General features: G+C 39.4%; 1 non-coding gene across 1 annotated transcript; it reads left to right on the top strand.

The window, feature by feature from the left end:
* Positions 1-8,988: 8,988 nt before the first annotated feature.
* Positions 8,989-9,130, top strand: LOC118527681 (U4 spliceosomal RNA). The gene has a single exon (XR_004913226.1). It is a non-coding gene; the product is annotated as a U4 spliceosomal RNA (small nuclear RNA).
* The last annotated feature ends 709 nt before the right edge of the window (positions 9,131-9,839 follow it).

Here is a 9,839-nt window from a genome sequence, read left to right as displayed (position 1 = left end):
GAAACACTTGTATACAATGAAAATTACAAATCATTGATTAAAGAAATTAAAGAAGACATAAATGAATGGAAACATATCCCATGTTCATTGATTGGAAGACTTAATATTGTTATGGTGTCAATATTATGCAAAGTGATCAGGGCACCTGGGTGGCTCAGTTGGTTAAATGTCTGCCTTTGGCCAAGGTCATGATACCAGGGTCTTGGGATTGAGCCCCACATCGGGCTCCCTGTTCAGTGGGGAGTCTGCTTCTCCCTCTCCCTCTGCCACTCCCCCTGCTTGTGCTCTCTTTGTCAAATAAATAAATAAAATCTTAAAAAAAAATATTATGCAGGGGCGCCTGGGTGGCTCAGTCGTTAAGCGTCTGCCTTCAGCTCAGGTCATGATCCCAGGGTTCTGGGATCGAGCCCCGCATCAGGCTCCCTGCTCAGCGGGAAGCCTGCTTCTCCCTCTCCCATTCCCCCTGCTTGTGTTCCCTCTCTCTCTGTCTGTCTCTCTGTCAAATAAATAATAAAATCTTAAAAAAGAAATACTATGCAAAGTGATCTACAGATTCAATGTAATTCCTGTCAACAACCTGATGTTTTTTACAGAAATAGAAAAAAACCCATCCTAAAGTTCATATGGAATCTTAAAGGACTCTGAATAGCCAGAGTCCTGAACAGGAACAACAAAACTAGACGACTCATACTTCCTGATTTTAAAACTTACCACAAAGCTCAAAACAGTGTGGAACTGCCATAAAGACAGATATATAAACCAATGGGATAGAATAAAGAGCCCCCAAATAAACCCTTGCATATACTATCAAATGATTTTTTTTTTAAAGATTTTATTTATTTATTTGAGAGAGAGAGAATGAGAGAGAGCACATGAGGGGGGGAAGGTCAGAGGGAGAAGCAGACTCCCTGCAGAGCAGGGAGCCCGATGCGGAACTCGATCCAGGGACGCCAGGATCATGACCTGAGCCAAAGGCAGTCACTTAACCAACTGAGCCACCCAGGCGCCCTATCAAATGATTTTTGACAAAAGTGCCAAGACCATTCAATGAAGAAAGGACAGATTTTTTCAACACATGGTGTTGGGAAAAGTAGATATCCACATGCAAAAGTACGAAGTTGGATACCTATCCAACACTATATACAAAAGCTAACTCACAATGTATTGAAGGCTTAAATGTAAAACCTAAAACTCTAAACCTCATTAAAAAAAAAAAAAAGATTTATTTATTTGAGTGAGAGAGAGCACAAATGCGGTGAGGGGTAGAGAGAGCAGACTCCCCGCAGAGTAAGAAGCCCAATGCTGGGCTTGATCCCAGGATCCTGGGATGATGACCTGAGCTGAAGGCAGACACTTAACTGACTGAGCCACCCATGTGCCCCAAACTATAAAACTCTTAAAAGATAGGACAAAAGCTGCATACCATTGGATTTGGCAAAATTATCTTGGGTATAATACCACAGGCATAGGCAAGAAATGAAAATAATAGATAAACCTGACTTGATGAAAATTTAAAAATTTTAGGCATTGAAAGACACCATCCAGGGGGCACCTGGGTGGCTCAGTCGTTAAGCATCTGCCTTCGGCTCAGGTCATGATCCCAGGGTCCTGGGATCGAGCCCCGCATCGGGCTCCCTGCTCAGCGGGAAGCCTGCTTCTCCCTCTCCCACTCCCCCTGCTTGTGTTCCCTCTCTCGCTGTGTATCTCTCTGTCAAATAAGTAAAATCTTTAAAAAAAAAAAAGACACCATCCAGAGTAAAAAGAGTTCACAGAATGGGAGAAAATATTTGCAAATTATGTCTCTGATAAGGGAATAATCCAGAATATACAGAGAACTCCTAAAAGTCAACAACAAAAAACCAAACAACTCGATTAAAAAATGGGCAAAGGACTTGAACAGACATTTCTCTAAAGATATACAAATGACCAATAAGCACATGAAAAGATGCTGGGAAATGCAAATCAAAACTACAAGGAGATAGTCACACCAATTAGGTTGGCTACTATCAAAAAACCAAAATAGGGGTGCCTAGGTGGCTCAGTCGTTTACCGTCTGCCTTCGGCTCAGGTCATGATCCCAGAGTCCTGGGATCGAGCCCCGCATCGGGCTCCCCGCTCTGCGGGAGGCCTGCTTCTCCCTCTTCCACTCCCCCTGCTTGTGTTCCCTCTCTCGCTATGTCTCTCTCTGTCAAATAAATAAATAAATAATCTTAAAAAAAAAAAAAACCAAAATAACAGATATTGGTGAGGACATGGAAAAAGTGGAACCCTTGTACACTGTTGGTAAGAATGTATATGGTACAGTTGCTGTGGAAAACAGTATGGTGGTTCCTCAAAAAATTAAAAATAGAGGGGCACTTGACTGGCTCAGTTGGAAGAGGGTGCGACTCTTGATCTTAGGGTCGGGAGTTTGAGCACTGCATTGGGTGTAGAGATACTAAAAAAAAATTTAACATAGAATTACCATATGATTCCACTTCTGGGTATATACTCAAAAGAACTGAATCTAGGGTCTTTTTTTTTTAATATTTTATTTATTCATTTGACAGAGAGAGAGGCAGCAAGAGCGGAAACACAAGCAGGGGGAGTGGGAGAGGGAGAAGCAGGCTTCCCGCCGAGCAGGGAGTCCGATGTGGGACTCCATCCCAGGACCCTGGGATCATGCCCTGAGCCAAAGGCAGACGCTTAACGACTGAGTCACCCAGGCGCCCCTGAATCTAGGGTCTTGAAGACATATTTGTACAACCATGTTCAGAACATTATTCAAAAACAGCTGAAACACCCAAGTGTCTCAGCAAAATGTGGCATATACATACAATGATATATCAGCCACAGAAAGGAAGGAAATTTTAACACAGTACAACATGGATCAACCTTGAGGACATTATGCTAAATGAAATAAGCCAGTCAGAAGAAGACAACTACTGTATGATACCGCTTATATGAGGTACTTAAACTGGTCAAAATCATAGAGACAAAAAGTAGAACTGCCAGAGGTGGGGGTGGGGTGGGAAGGGGTTTGGAGGAGTTATTGCTTAATCGGTAATTTTACTAACATGTTTAAAAGTTATGGATGATGATGATGATTGTACAACATTGTGAATGCATTTAACATCATCAAACTGTTCACTTAAAAATAGTTAATATGGGGGCAGCTGGGTGGCTCAGTTGGTTGGGCATGACTCTTGATTTTGGCTCAGGTCATGGTCTCAGGGTAGTCAAATGGAGTCCCACGTAGGGCTCCATGCTGGACGTGGAGCCTCCTTAAGATTCTCTCTCTGGGGCACCTGGGTGGCTCAGTTGGTTAAGTGTTTGCCTTCAGCTCAGGTCATGATACCAGGGTCCTGGGATTGAGCCCCGCATAGGGCTCCCAGCTTAGCAGGAGCCTGCTTCCTCTCCCTCTGCCACTCCCCCTGCTTGTGCTTTCACGTGCTCTTTCTCAAATACATAAAAATCTTAAAAAAAAAAAAAAATTCTCTCTCTCCCTCTGCCCCTCACTCCCCAACCTCTAGCTCATGCATGCGCTCTCACTCTCTCTCAATTAGCCGGTCTCTCAACACGTCTATAATCAATTTGACTCACCTTTTCCTTAGGCAAAGTTATAAGTTCTTCCCCTGAGTATATATGTTCCAAATATATTCCTCTCTTACTTACTTTTACAATATACAATGAGAACTATAAAAATGCTAATAGTTTTAAAATATAAAAGCTCACTCAGAGAAATGTATCTTTATGAGATAGAAGAGATAAAGATGTTCACTGTGGCATAACATAATAGTGAAAAAGTTGAAACTAAGGAAATATTTCATAAATTATGATTTGTTAAATCAATGGAATATTATGCACAAAGCCTAAAGGACAGCAGGAAATAGCTACTATAGGAAGCAAGATTATGGATGAATTTTAAAACCTCCAAATGACATAATAAATGGTTTTTAACAATAGAATCTGGAAAAAAGGAACACTCTAGAGTTGAATCAAGGTATAAAGACTGAAGCAGAAAATATTTTTTCTTCTTTAGCCGTCTGAAGGAAATTAACAATAAGAGGAGAAAAGGAAATGCCCTTATTGACCTTCCCTCCAGCCTTTCCTGCTAATTCCCTGACATTGAACCCTAGCCAACACTTTAAAAGGCAGTCTATTACAGAAATGGAACCAGCACTCAGGTTTCCTCTAAGAGGACATGGGAAGGTTATGTATGGAATGATATTAAGTAAAACCCAAGAAAAGCTCTATTCAGTAAAAAACTCACACCTCTTTCAAAAAGAAAAACCCGAAAAATTATTACTAATCCAAAAGTTTAAATTTTTAAAAATTCCTGAGAGAAAAGATGGCATTTCCTAATAGTCACACAATGTGAGTCTTGATAAATAACATTAACAATGTGCTATAGGGCGCGCCTGGGTGGCTCAGCTGGTTAAGCGTCTGCCTTTGGCTCAGGTCATGATCCCAGGGTCCTGGAATTGAGTCCCTCGATGGGCTCCCTGCTTAGTGGGGAGTCAGCTTCTCCCTCTCCCTCTGCCCCTCCCCCTTGCTCCTGCTCTCTCTCACAAAAATAAATAAAAGCTTTAAAAACAAAAACAACAATGTACTACAGGATTTATAACACATCTAAAACTATGACAAAAGTGCACAGAAGAGGGAGGAATTGGAGGTATAAGGTTCTTACATCATACGTGAAACCATAAAATACTATTGATGATAGCTAAAGATGTATATTGCAATCCCTAGGGAATAATGTAAAAAAATTTTTTAAGATTTATCTTATAGAGAGGGGTGCCTGGGTGGCTCAGTCATTAAGCATCTGCCTTCAGCTCAGGTCATGATCCCAGGGTCCTGGGATCGAGCCCCATGTTGGGCTCCCTTCTCATTCTCCCAGTCCCCCTGCTTGTGTTCCCTCTCTTGCTGTCTCTCTTTCTGTCAAATAAATAAATAAAATCTTACAAAAAAAAAAAAAGATTTTATTTATTTAAGATTTTATTTATCTGCCAGAGAGAGAGATAGCGAGAGCAGGAACACAAGCAGGGGGAGTGGGAGAGGGAGAAGCAGGCTCCCCGCCGAGCAAGGAGACCGACATGGGGCCCGATCCCAGGACTCTGGGATCATGACCTGAGCCGAAGGCAGATGCTTAATGACTGAGCCACCCAGGTGCCCCAAGATTTATTTTATACAGAGAAAGAGAAAAAGAGTGTGCACACATGCGTGCACAAGTGGGAGGGGCAGAGAAAGAGGGTGAGAGAATCCCAAGCAGACTCTGTGCTGAGTGTGAAGCCAGACATGGAGCTTAATCTCACAACCCTGAGATCACGATCTGAGGTGAAACAAAGAGTCGCACACTTAAACAACCGCACCACCCAGGTACCCCCATGTAAAATTTTTTAATGGGGTATAGCCAATAAGCCAATAGTAGAAATAAAATGGAATCATTATAAAAATAATCCAAAAGAAGATAGAAAAATTGACAAAAAGACAAAAGAAGAGATACAACAAACAGAAAACAAGATAGATTTAAGAATTGTCAAGTATCTGAAATTTTACCCCACTTGCAAGCTCACAAGTTGGACTGACATAATTCCATGGATATTGGTAGAAGACAGGAGACATCTGGGTCACAGAAGGGCAGTTTATCACTCACATCAACAGCAGTATCCAGAATATCAGCATTTTGTACCAATTCCCCAAATTACATTTCCCAAAGAGCAATGCAACTAGGGCCACATGATACTGACAAATGTAATGGGTTGTGTTATTGCAGAAAAACCTGGTATCGGCGGAAGTAAATTTTTTTATGTGGGCAATAAGCACGCCTGTTCCTTACTCTAGAGGGAGATATTATCTATCTTCCAGGGCAGTTTGCTAAATAAACATCCGTGTAAAGATAGAAACAAAGGACAATCAGTACCCTGCTTGCATGACATACAGAAATGCAAGAGACTTATGAAGAACTGCCTCTCACCTGATGGCAGATTTCAACCAACCATATGAATAATTATTATAAAGGTAAATGATTTAAACACCCAAATTAAAAAGCAGAGACTCAGATTGGACCTCAACTATATGGTATCTACAATAAACCTGTTTTGCTCAGTAATGGAGAGAATGACTAGACAGATAATAATGACACAGAAGATGTGAACAATACTATTAGCCAATTTGACCTGATATTTATAGAACATTTTCATTTTCCCCAACAACAGCAGTACACATTGTTTTTTTTTAAGTAAGCTCTATGCCCATGATGGGGCTTGAACTCATGACCCTGTAATCAAGAGCTGCATGCCCCACTGAGCCAGCCAAGCACCCCAGCAATACACACATTCTTTTTAAGTGTATGTGGAATAGTCACCAAGATAGATCATGTTGTGGGCTACCAAAGAAACCTAACAAATTTAAGGTAACTGAAATCAGATACAGTAAATTATCTGAACACAACAGAAGTATACGAGAACACAGTAACAGGGGGATTAGGTGGACAATTCCCAAATATTTGGAAATTAACACACTTCTAAATAATTCATATATGAAAGAGAAATCAAAAAAGGAAACTGAAAATATTATGAGCTAAATGAAAATACAACATTATTGAAATTTGTGAGACACAGTAAGATGCCTACATCAAAAAATAAATGTTTTGTAATCTAAGCTTCTACCTTAAAATACTATGAAAAGATCAAATCAAACTCAAAGCAAGCAGACAGAAGAAAATAACAAAGCAGAAATTGATGAAATTGAAAATAGTAAAATGAGAGAAAAATTAATGAAATGAAAGGCTGGTTCTTTAAGAAGTTCAATAAATATATTTCTAATCAGATTGATCAAGGAAAAAATAGAGAAAATGCAAATTACCAGTATTAGGAATGAGAGAGAAGGCATCTCTACAGATCGTATAAGCATTAGAAGAAAAAGGAAATATATATAACTTTATGCCAATAAATTTGATAGCTTAGATGAAATGGAAAAATTCCTTAAAAAAACCCAGAACTCCCAAAAGTCACTCAATAAGTATAGATAACCTGAATAGTCCTCCATCTGTTTAAGTAATTGAATTAGGAGTTAGAAGTAAAAACATTCTGCCACACAAACAAGCTACAGAGGTAGGTGGACTTAAGGGATGGTAAGTTAACCATTTTTCAATACAGAGAAGTATTCTTATAGGGGAATCCTGGGAGATAAGGCTGGCCTAAAAAATAAACATTGAAAGGCTAAATCATCAACTTCTTTTTCACGTTGTGCTCCAGGCCACCCCCTGCTCCACGCCCAGCAAGGAGCCCAGTGTGGACTCCAAACTCACGACCCTGAGACTAAGATCTGAGCTGACATCAAGAGTCAGACAGACGCTCAACTAACTGAGCCATCCAGACACCCCTGCATTTTTTAAGTAAACTACCCCCAACATGGGGCTCGAACTCACTACCCTGAGATCAAGAGTTGCATGTTCTACTGACTGAGGCAGCCACGTGCCCCACACCCTCTGCATTTTATGACACTTATTCATTAGTATTTATATATGCCTACACTATTTTCTCTGTTGGATGTATTTGTAATACAGTGCCCTAAGCAAGTCTGTAGATTCCTTAAGGTGGGTCATACCAAAAAGATTTGCAAACTGGGGGGGAAAGTATAGAAACCTTCCAGATCAGATGGCTTCACAGGTAAAACATACTAAACATTTAAGGAAGGAATTACATCAATCCTATAAAACTCTAGAAAATAAAAGATGAGGGAACACTTCCCAATCCTTTGAAACTACTACACTGATACTAAAACTAGACAAAAACACTGCAAGAAAACTACAGACCAACATCTCTAACACATTAAACAAATAAGTGAATTTAGCAATATATAAAATTGATAAACTATGACTAAAGTGTTTACTTGAGAAATGTAAGGTCAGTTTATTGAAAGCAGTTAATGCAGTTTACCTTATCAGACTTGATTATGATCGTCTCAATAGAGAAAAAGGGGTAACAAAACTCAACATACATTCATGATAAAATAAGCAAATTAGACTTAATCCAGTAAAAACATATGTACAAAAACCTTGTATCTATAGCATACTTATAGTATGTTTTCTGCCTAAGATCCCCCTAGTATCAGTAACAAGACAAAGATTGTCTCCCACCACTCATACTAGAGTGGTCCCAGCCACTAAAATAAGGCAAGAAAAAAAAAAATAAAAGGCTTAGTCTGGAAAGGAAGAAATAACTATTTTTATTTGCATTTAAAAAATTTCTTGCATCCTCACTTTTTTTCAGACAAAATGATCACTTATATAAAAGATCCCATGCAATCCACAAAAAATGCTATGAGAATAATAGAGTTTAGCAAGGTTACACGATACAGGATCAATTTATAAAACCCCACTGTATTTCTGTATATTAGATGTAAACAACTGGAAATCAAATTAGAAAAAGACAGCACCATTTACAATAGCTCAAAAAACATTAGTCAGAAAGGGATAAATCTAACAAAACATGTTACAAATTATATGCTAAGAATTGAAAACACTGATGAAATAAAAGGAAAACTAAAACAGGTATCTCATGTTCATCATTGAAGACAAAAATGTCAGTTCTTCCTACAATAAACTACAGAGCCAAGCAAGCTCAACCAAAATCCCAGCAGTCTTTTTTGGTAGAAGTTGACAAGCTGATTCTAAAATCTATATGAAAATAAATACAATCTATATGAAAAAACAAAGGCCCTAGAATATATAAACTAGTTTGAAAAGGAAAAATACAGCTGATTTCAAAGCTTAGTATAAAGCTACAGTAATGAAGACAATGTGGTACTGGTAAAAAGATAGACCTATACAGCAATGGAACAAAGTAAGATTCCAGAAAAAGTGACCCACACAGATGGTCAAGTGATCAAATGATCTGGGAATATTGGTCATCCCTCAGCAAAAACAAAACCCCCCCTCAAAATCTGTATCTCACATCATACATAAAATTAACTCTGAATGTAAAAATCTAAGAATTCTAGAAGAGCTTTACACAGTGGCAGTATCGTAGCCAATGAGGTTTATCTGAGGCGCGATTATTGCTAATTGAAACTAAGAATTCTAGAAGGCATCAGAAAAAATCTTTGTGATCTTTGGTTTGGCCAAGAATTCTTAGGACACAAAAAGCATGAACCATAAAAGAAAAATGTGATAAAATGAAAACTTGAGGGGTGTCTGGGTGATGCAGCTGGTCAGGCATCCAACTCTTGATTTCAGTTCAGGTCATGTTCTCAGGGTCGTGAGATCTAGCCCCTGGGGCTCTGGGCTCAGCACTGAGTCTGCTTGTCCCTCTCCCCCACCTTCTGCCCCTGCGCCGCTCAAATGTGCTCACTCTCTCTCCCCCTAATTTAAATAAATAACTTGAAAAAAAAATGAGGAATTTGTGTTATTTAAAAACACTGCAGAGAAGTGAAAAGACAAGCCACAGGCTGGAAGAAAATATTCACAAAACCCCTATCTGATAAGGATTTTTTAAAAATGCAAAACACATAAAGAACTCTCCCAACAACAACAACAAAGAAATATGACAACCCAATTTTTTAAAAAAGATTTTATTTATTCGAGAGAGAGAAAGAGAGGGAGAGCACAGAGAGAGAGAGAGAGTGAAAGGGAGTGGCAGATTCCCTGCTGAGCAGAGAGCGTGATGTAGGGCTTAATCCCAGGACCTGAGCCAGAGGCAGACGCTCAACCGACTGAGCCACCCAGGCACCCTGACAATCCCAATTTTTAAAATGGGCCTGCACATGAACTTTATAGCAGTTAGTGCATAAGTGACAAAAACCGGAAATAACCCGAAAGTCCATTAACTAGTTTACAGATAAACAAACTGTGGTAT

Source organism: Halichoerus grypus, chromosome 7 (genome assembly GCF_964656455.1).
Source record: "Halichoerus grypus chromosome 7, mHalGry1.hap1.1, whole genome shotgun sequence".
In the NCBI taxonomy this organism is placed as follows: domain Eukaryota; kingdom Metazoa; phylum Chordata; class Mammalia; order Carnivora; family Phocidae; genus Halichoerus; species Halichoerus grypus.
This window is presented reverse-complemented; position numbering and strand designations above follow the sequence as displayed.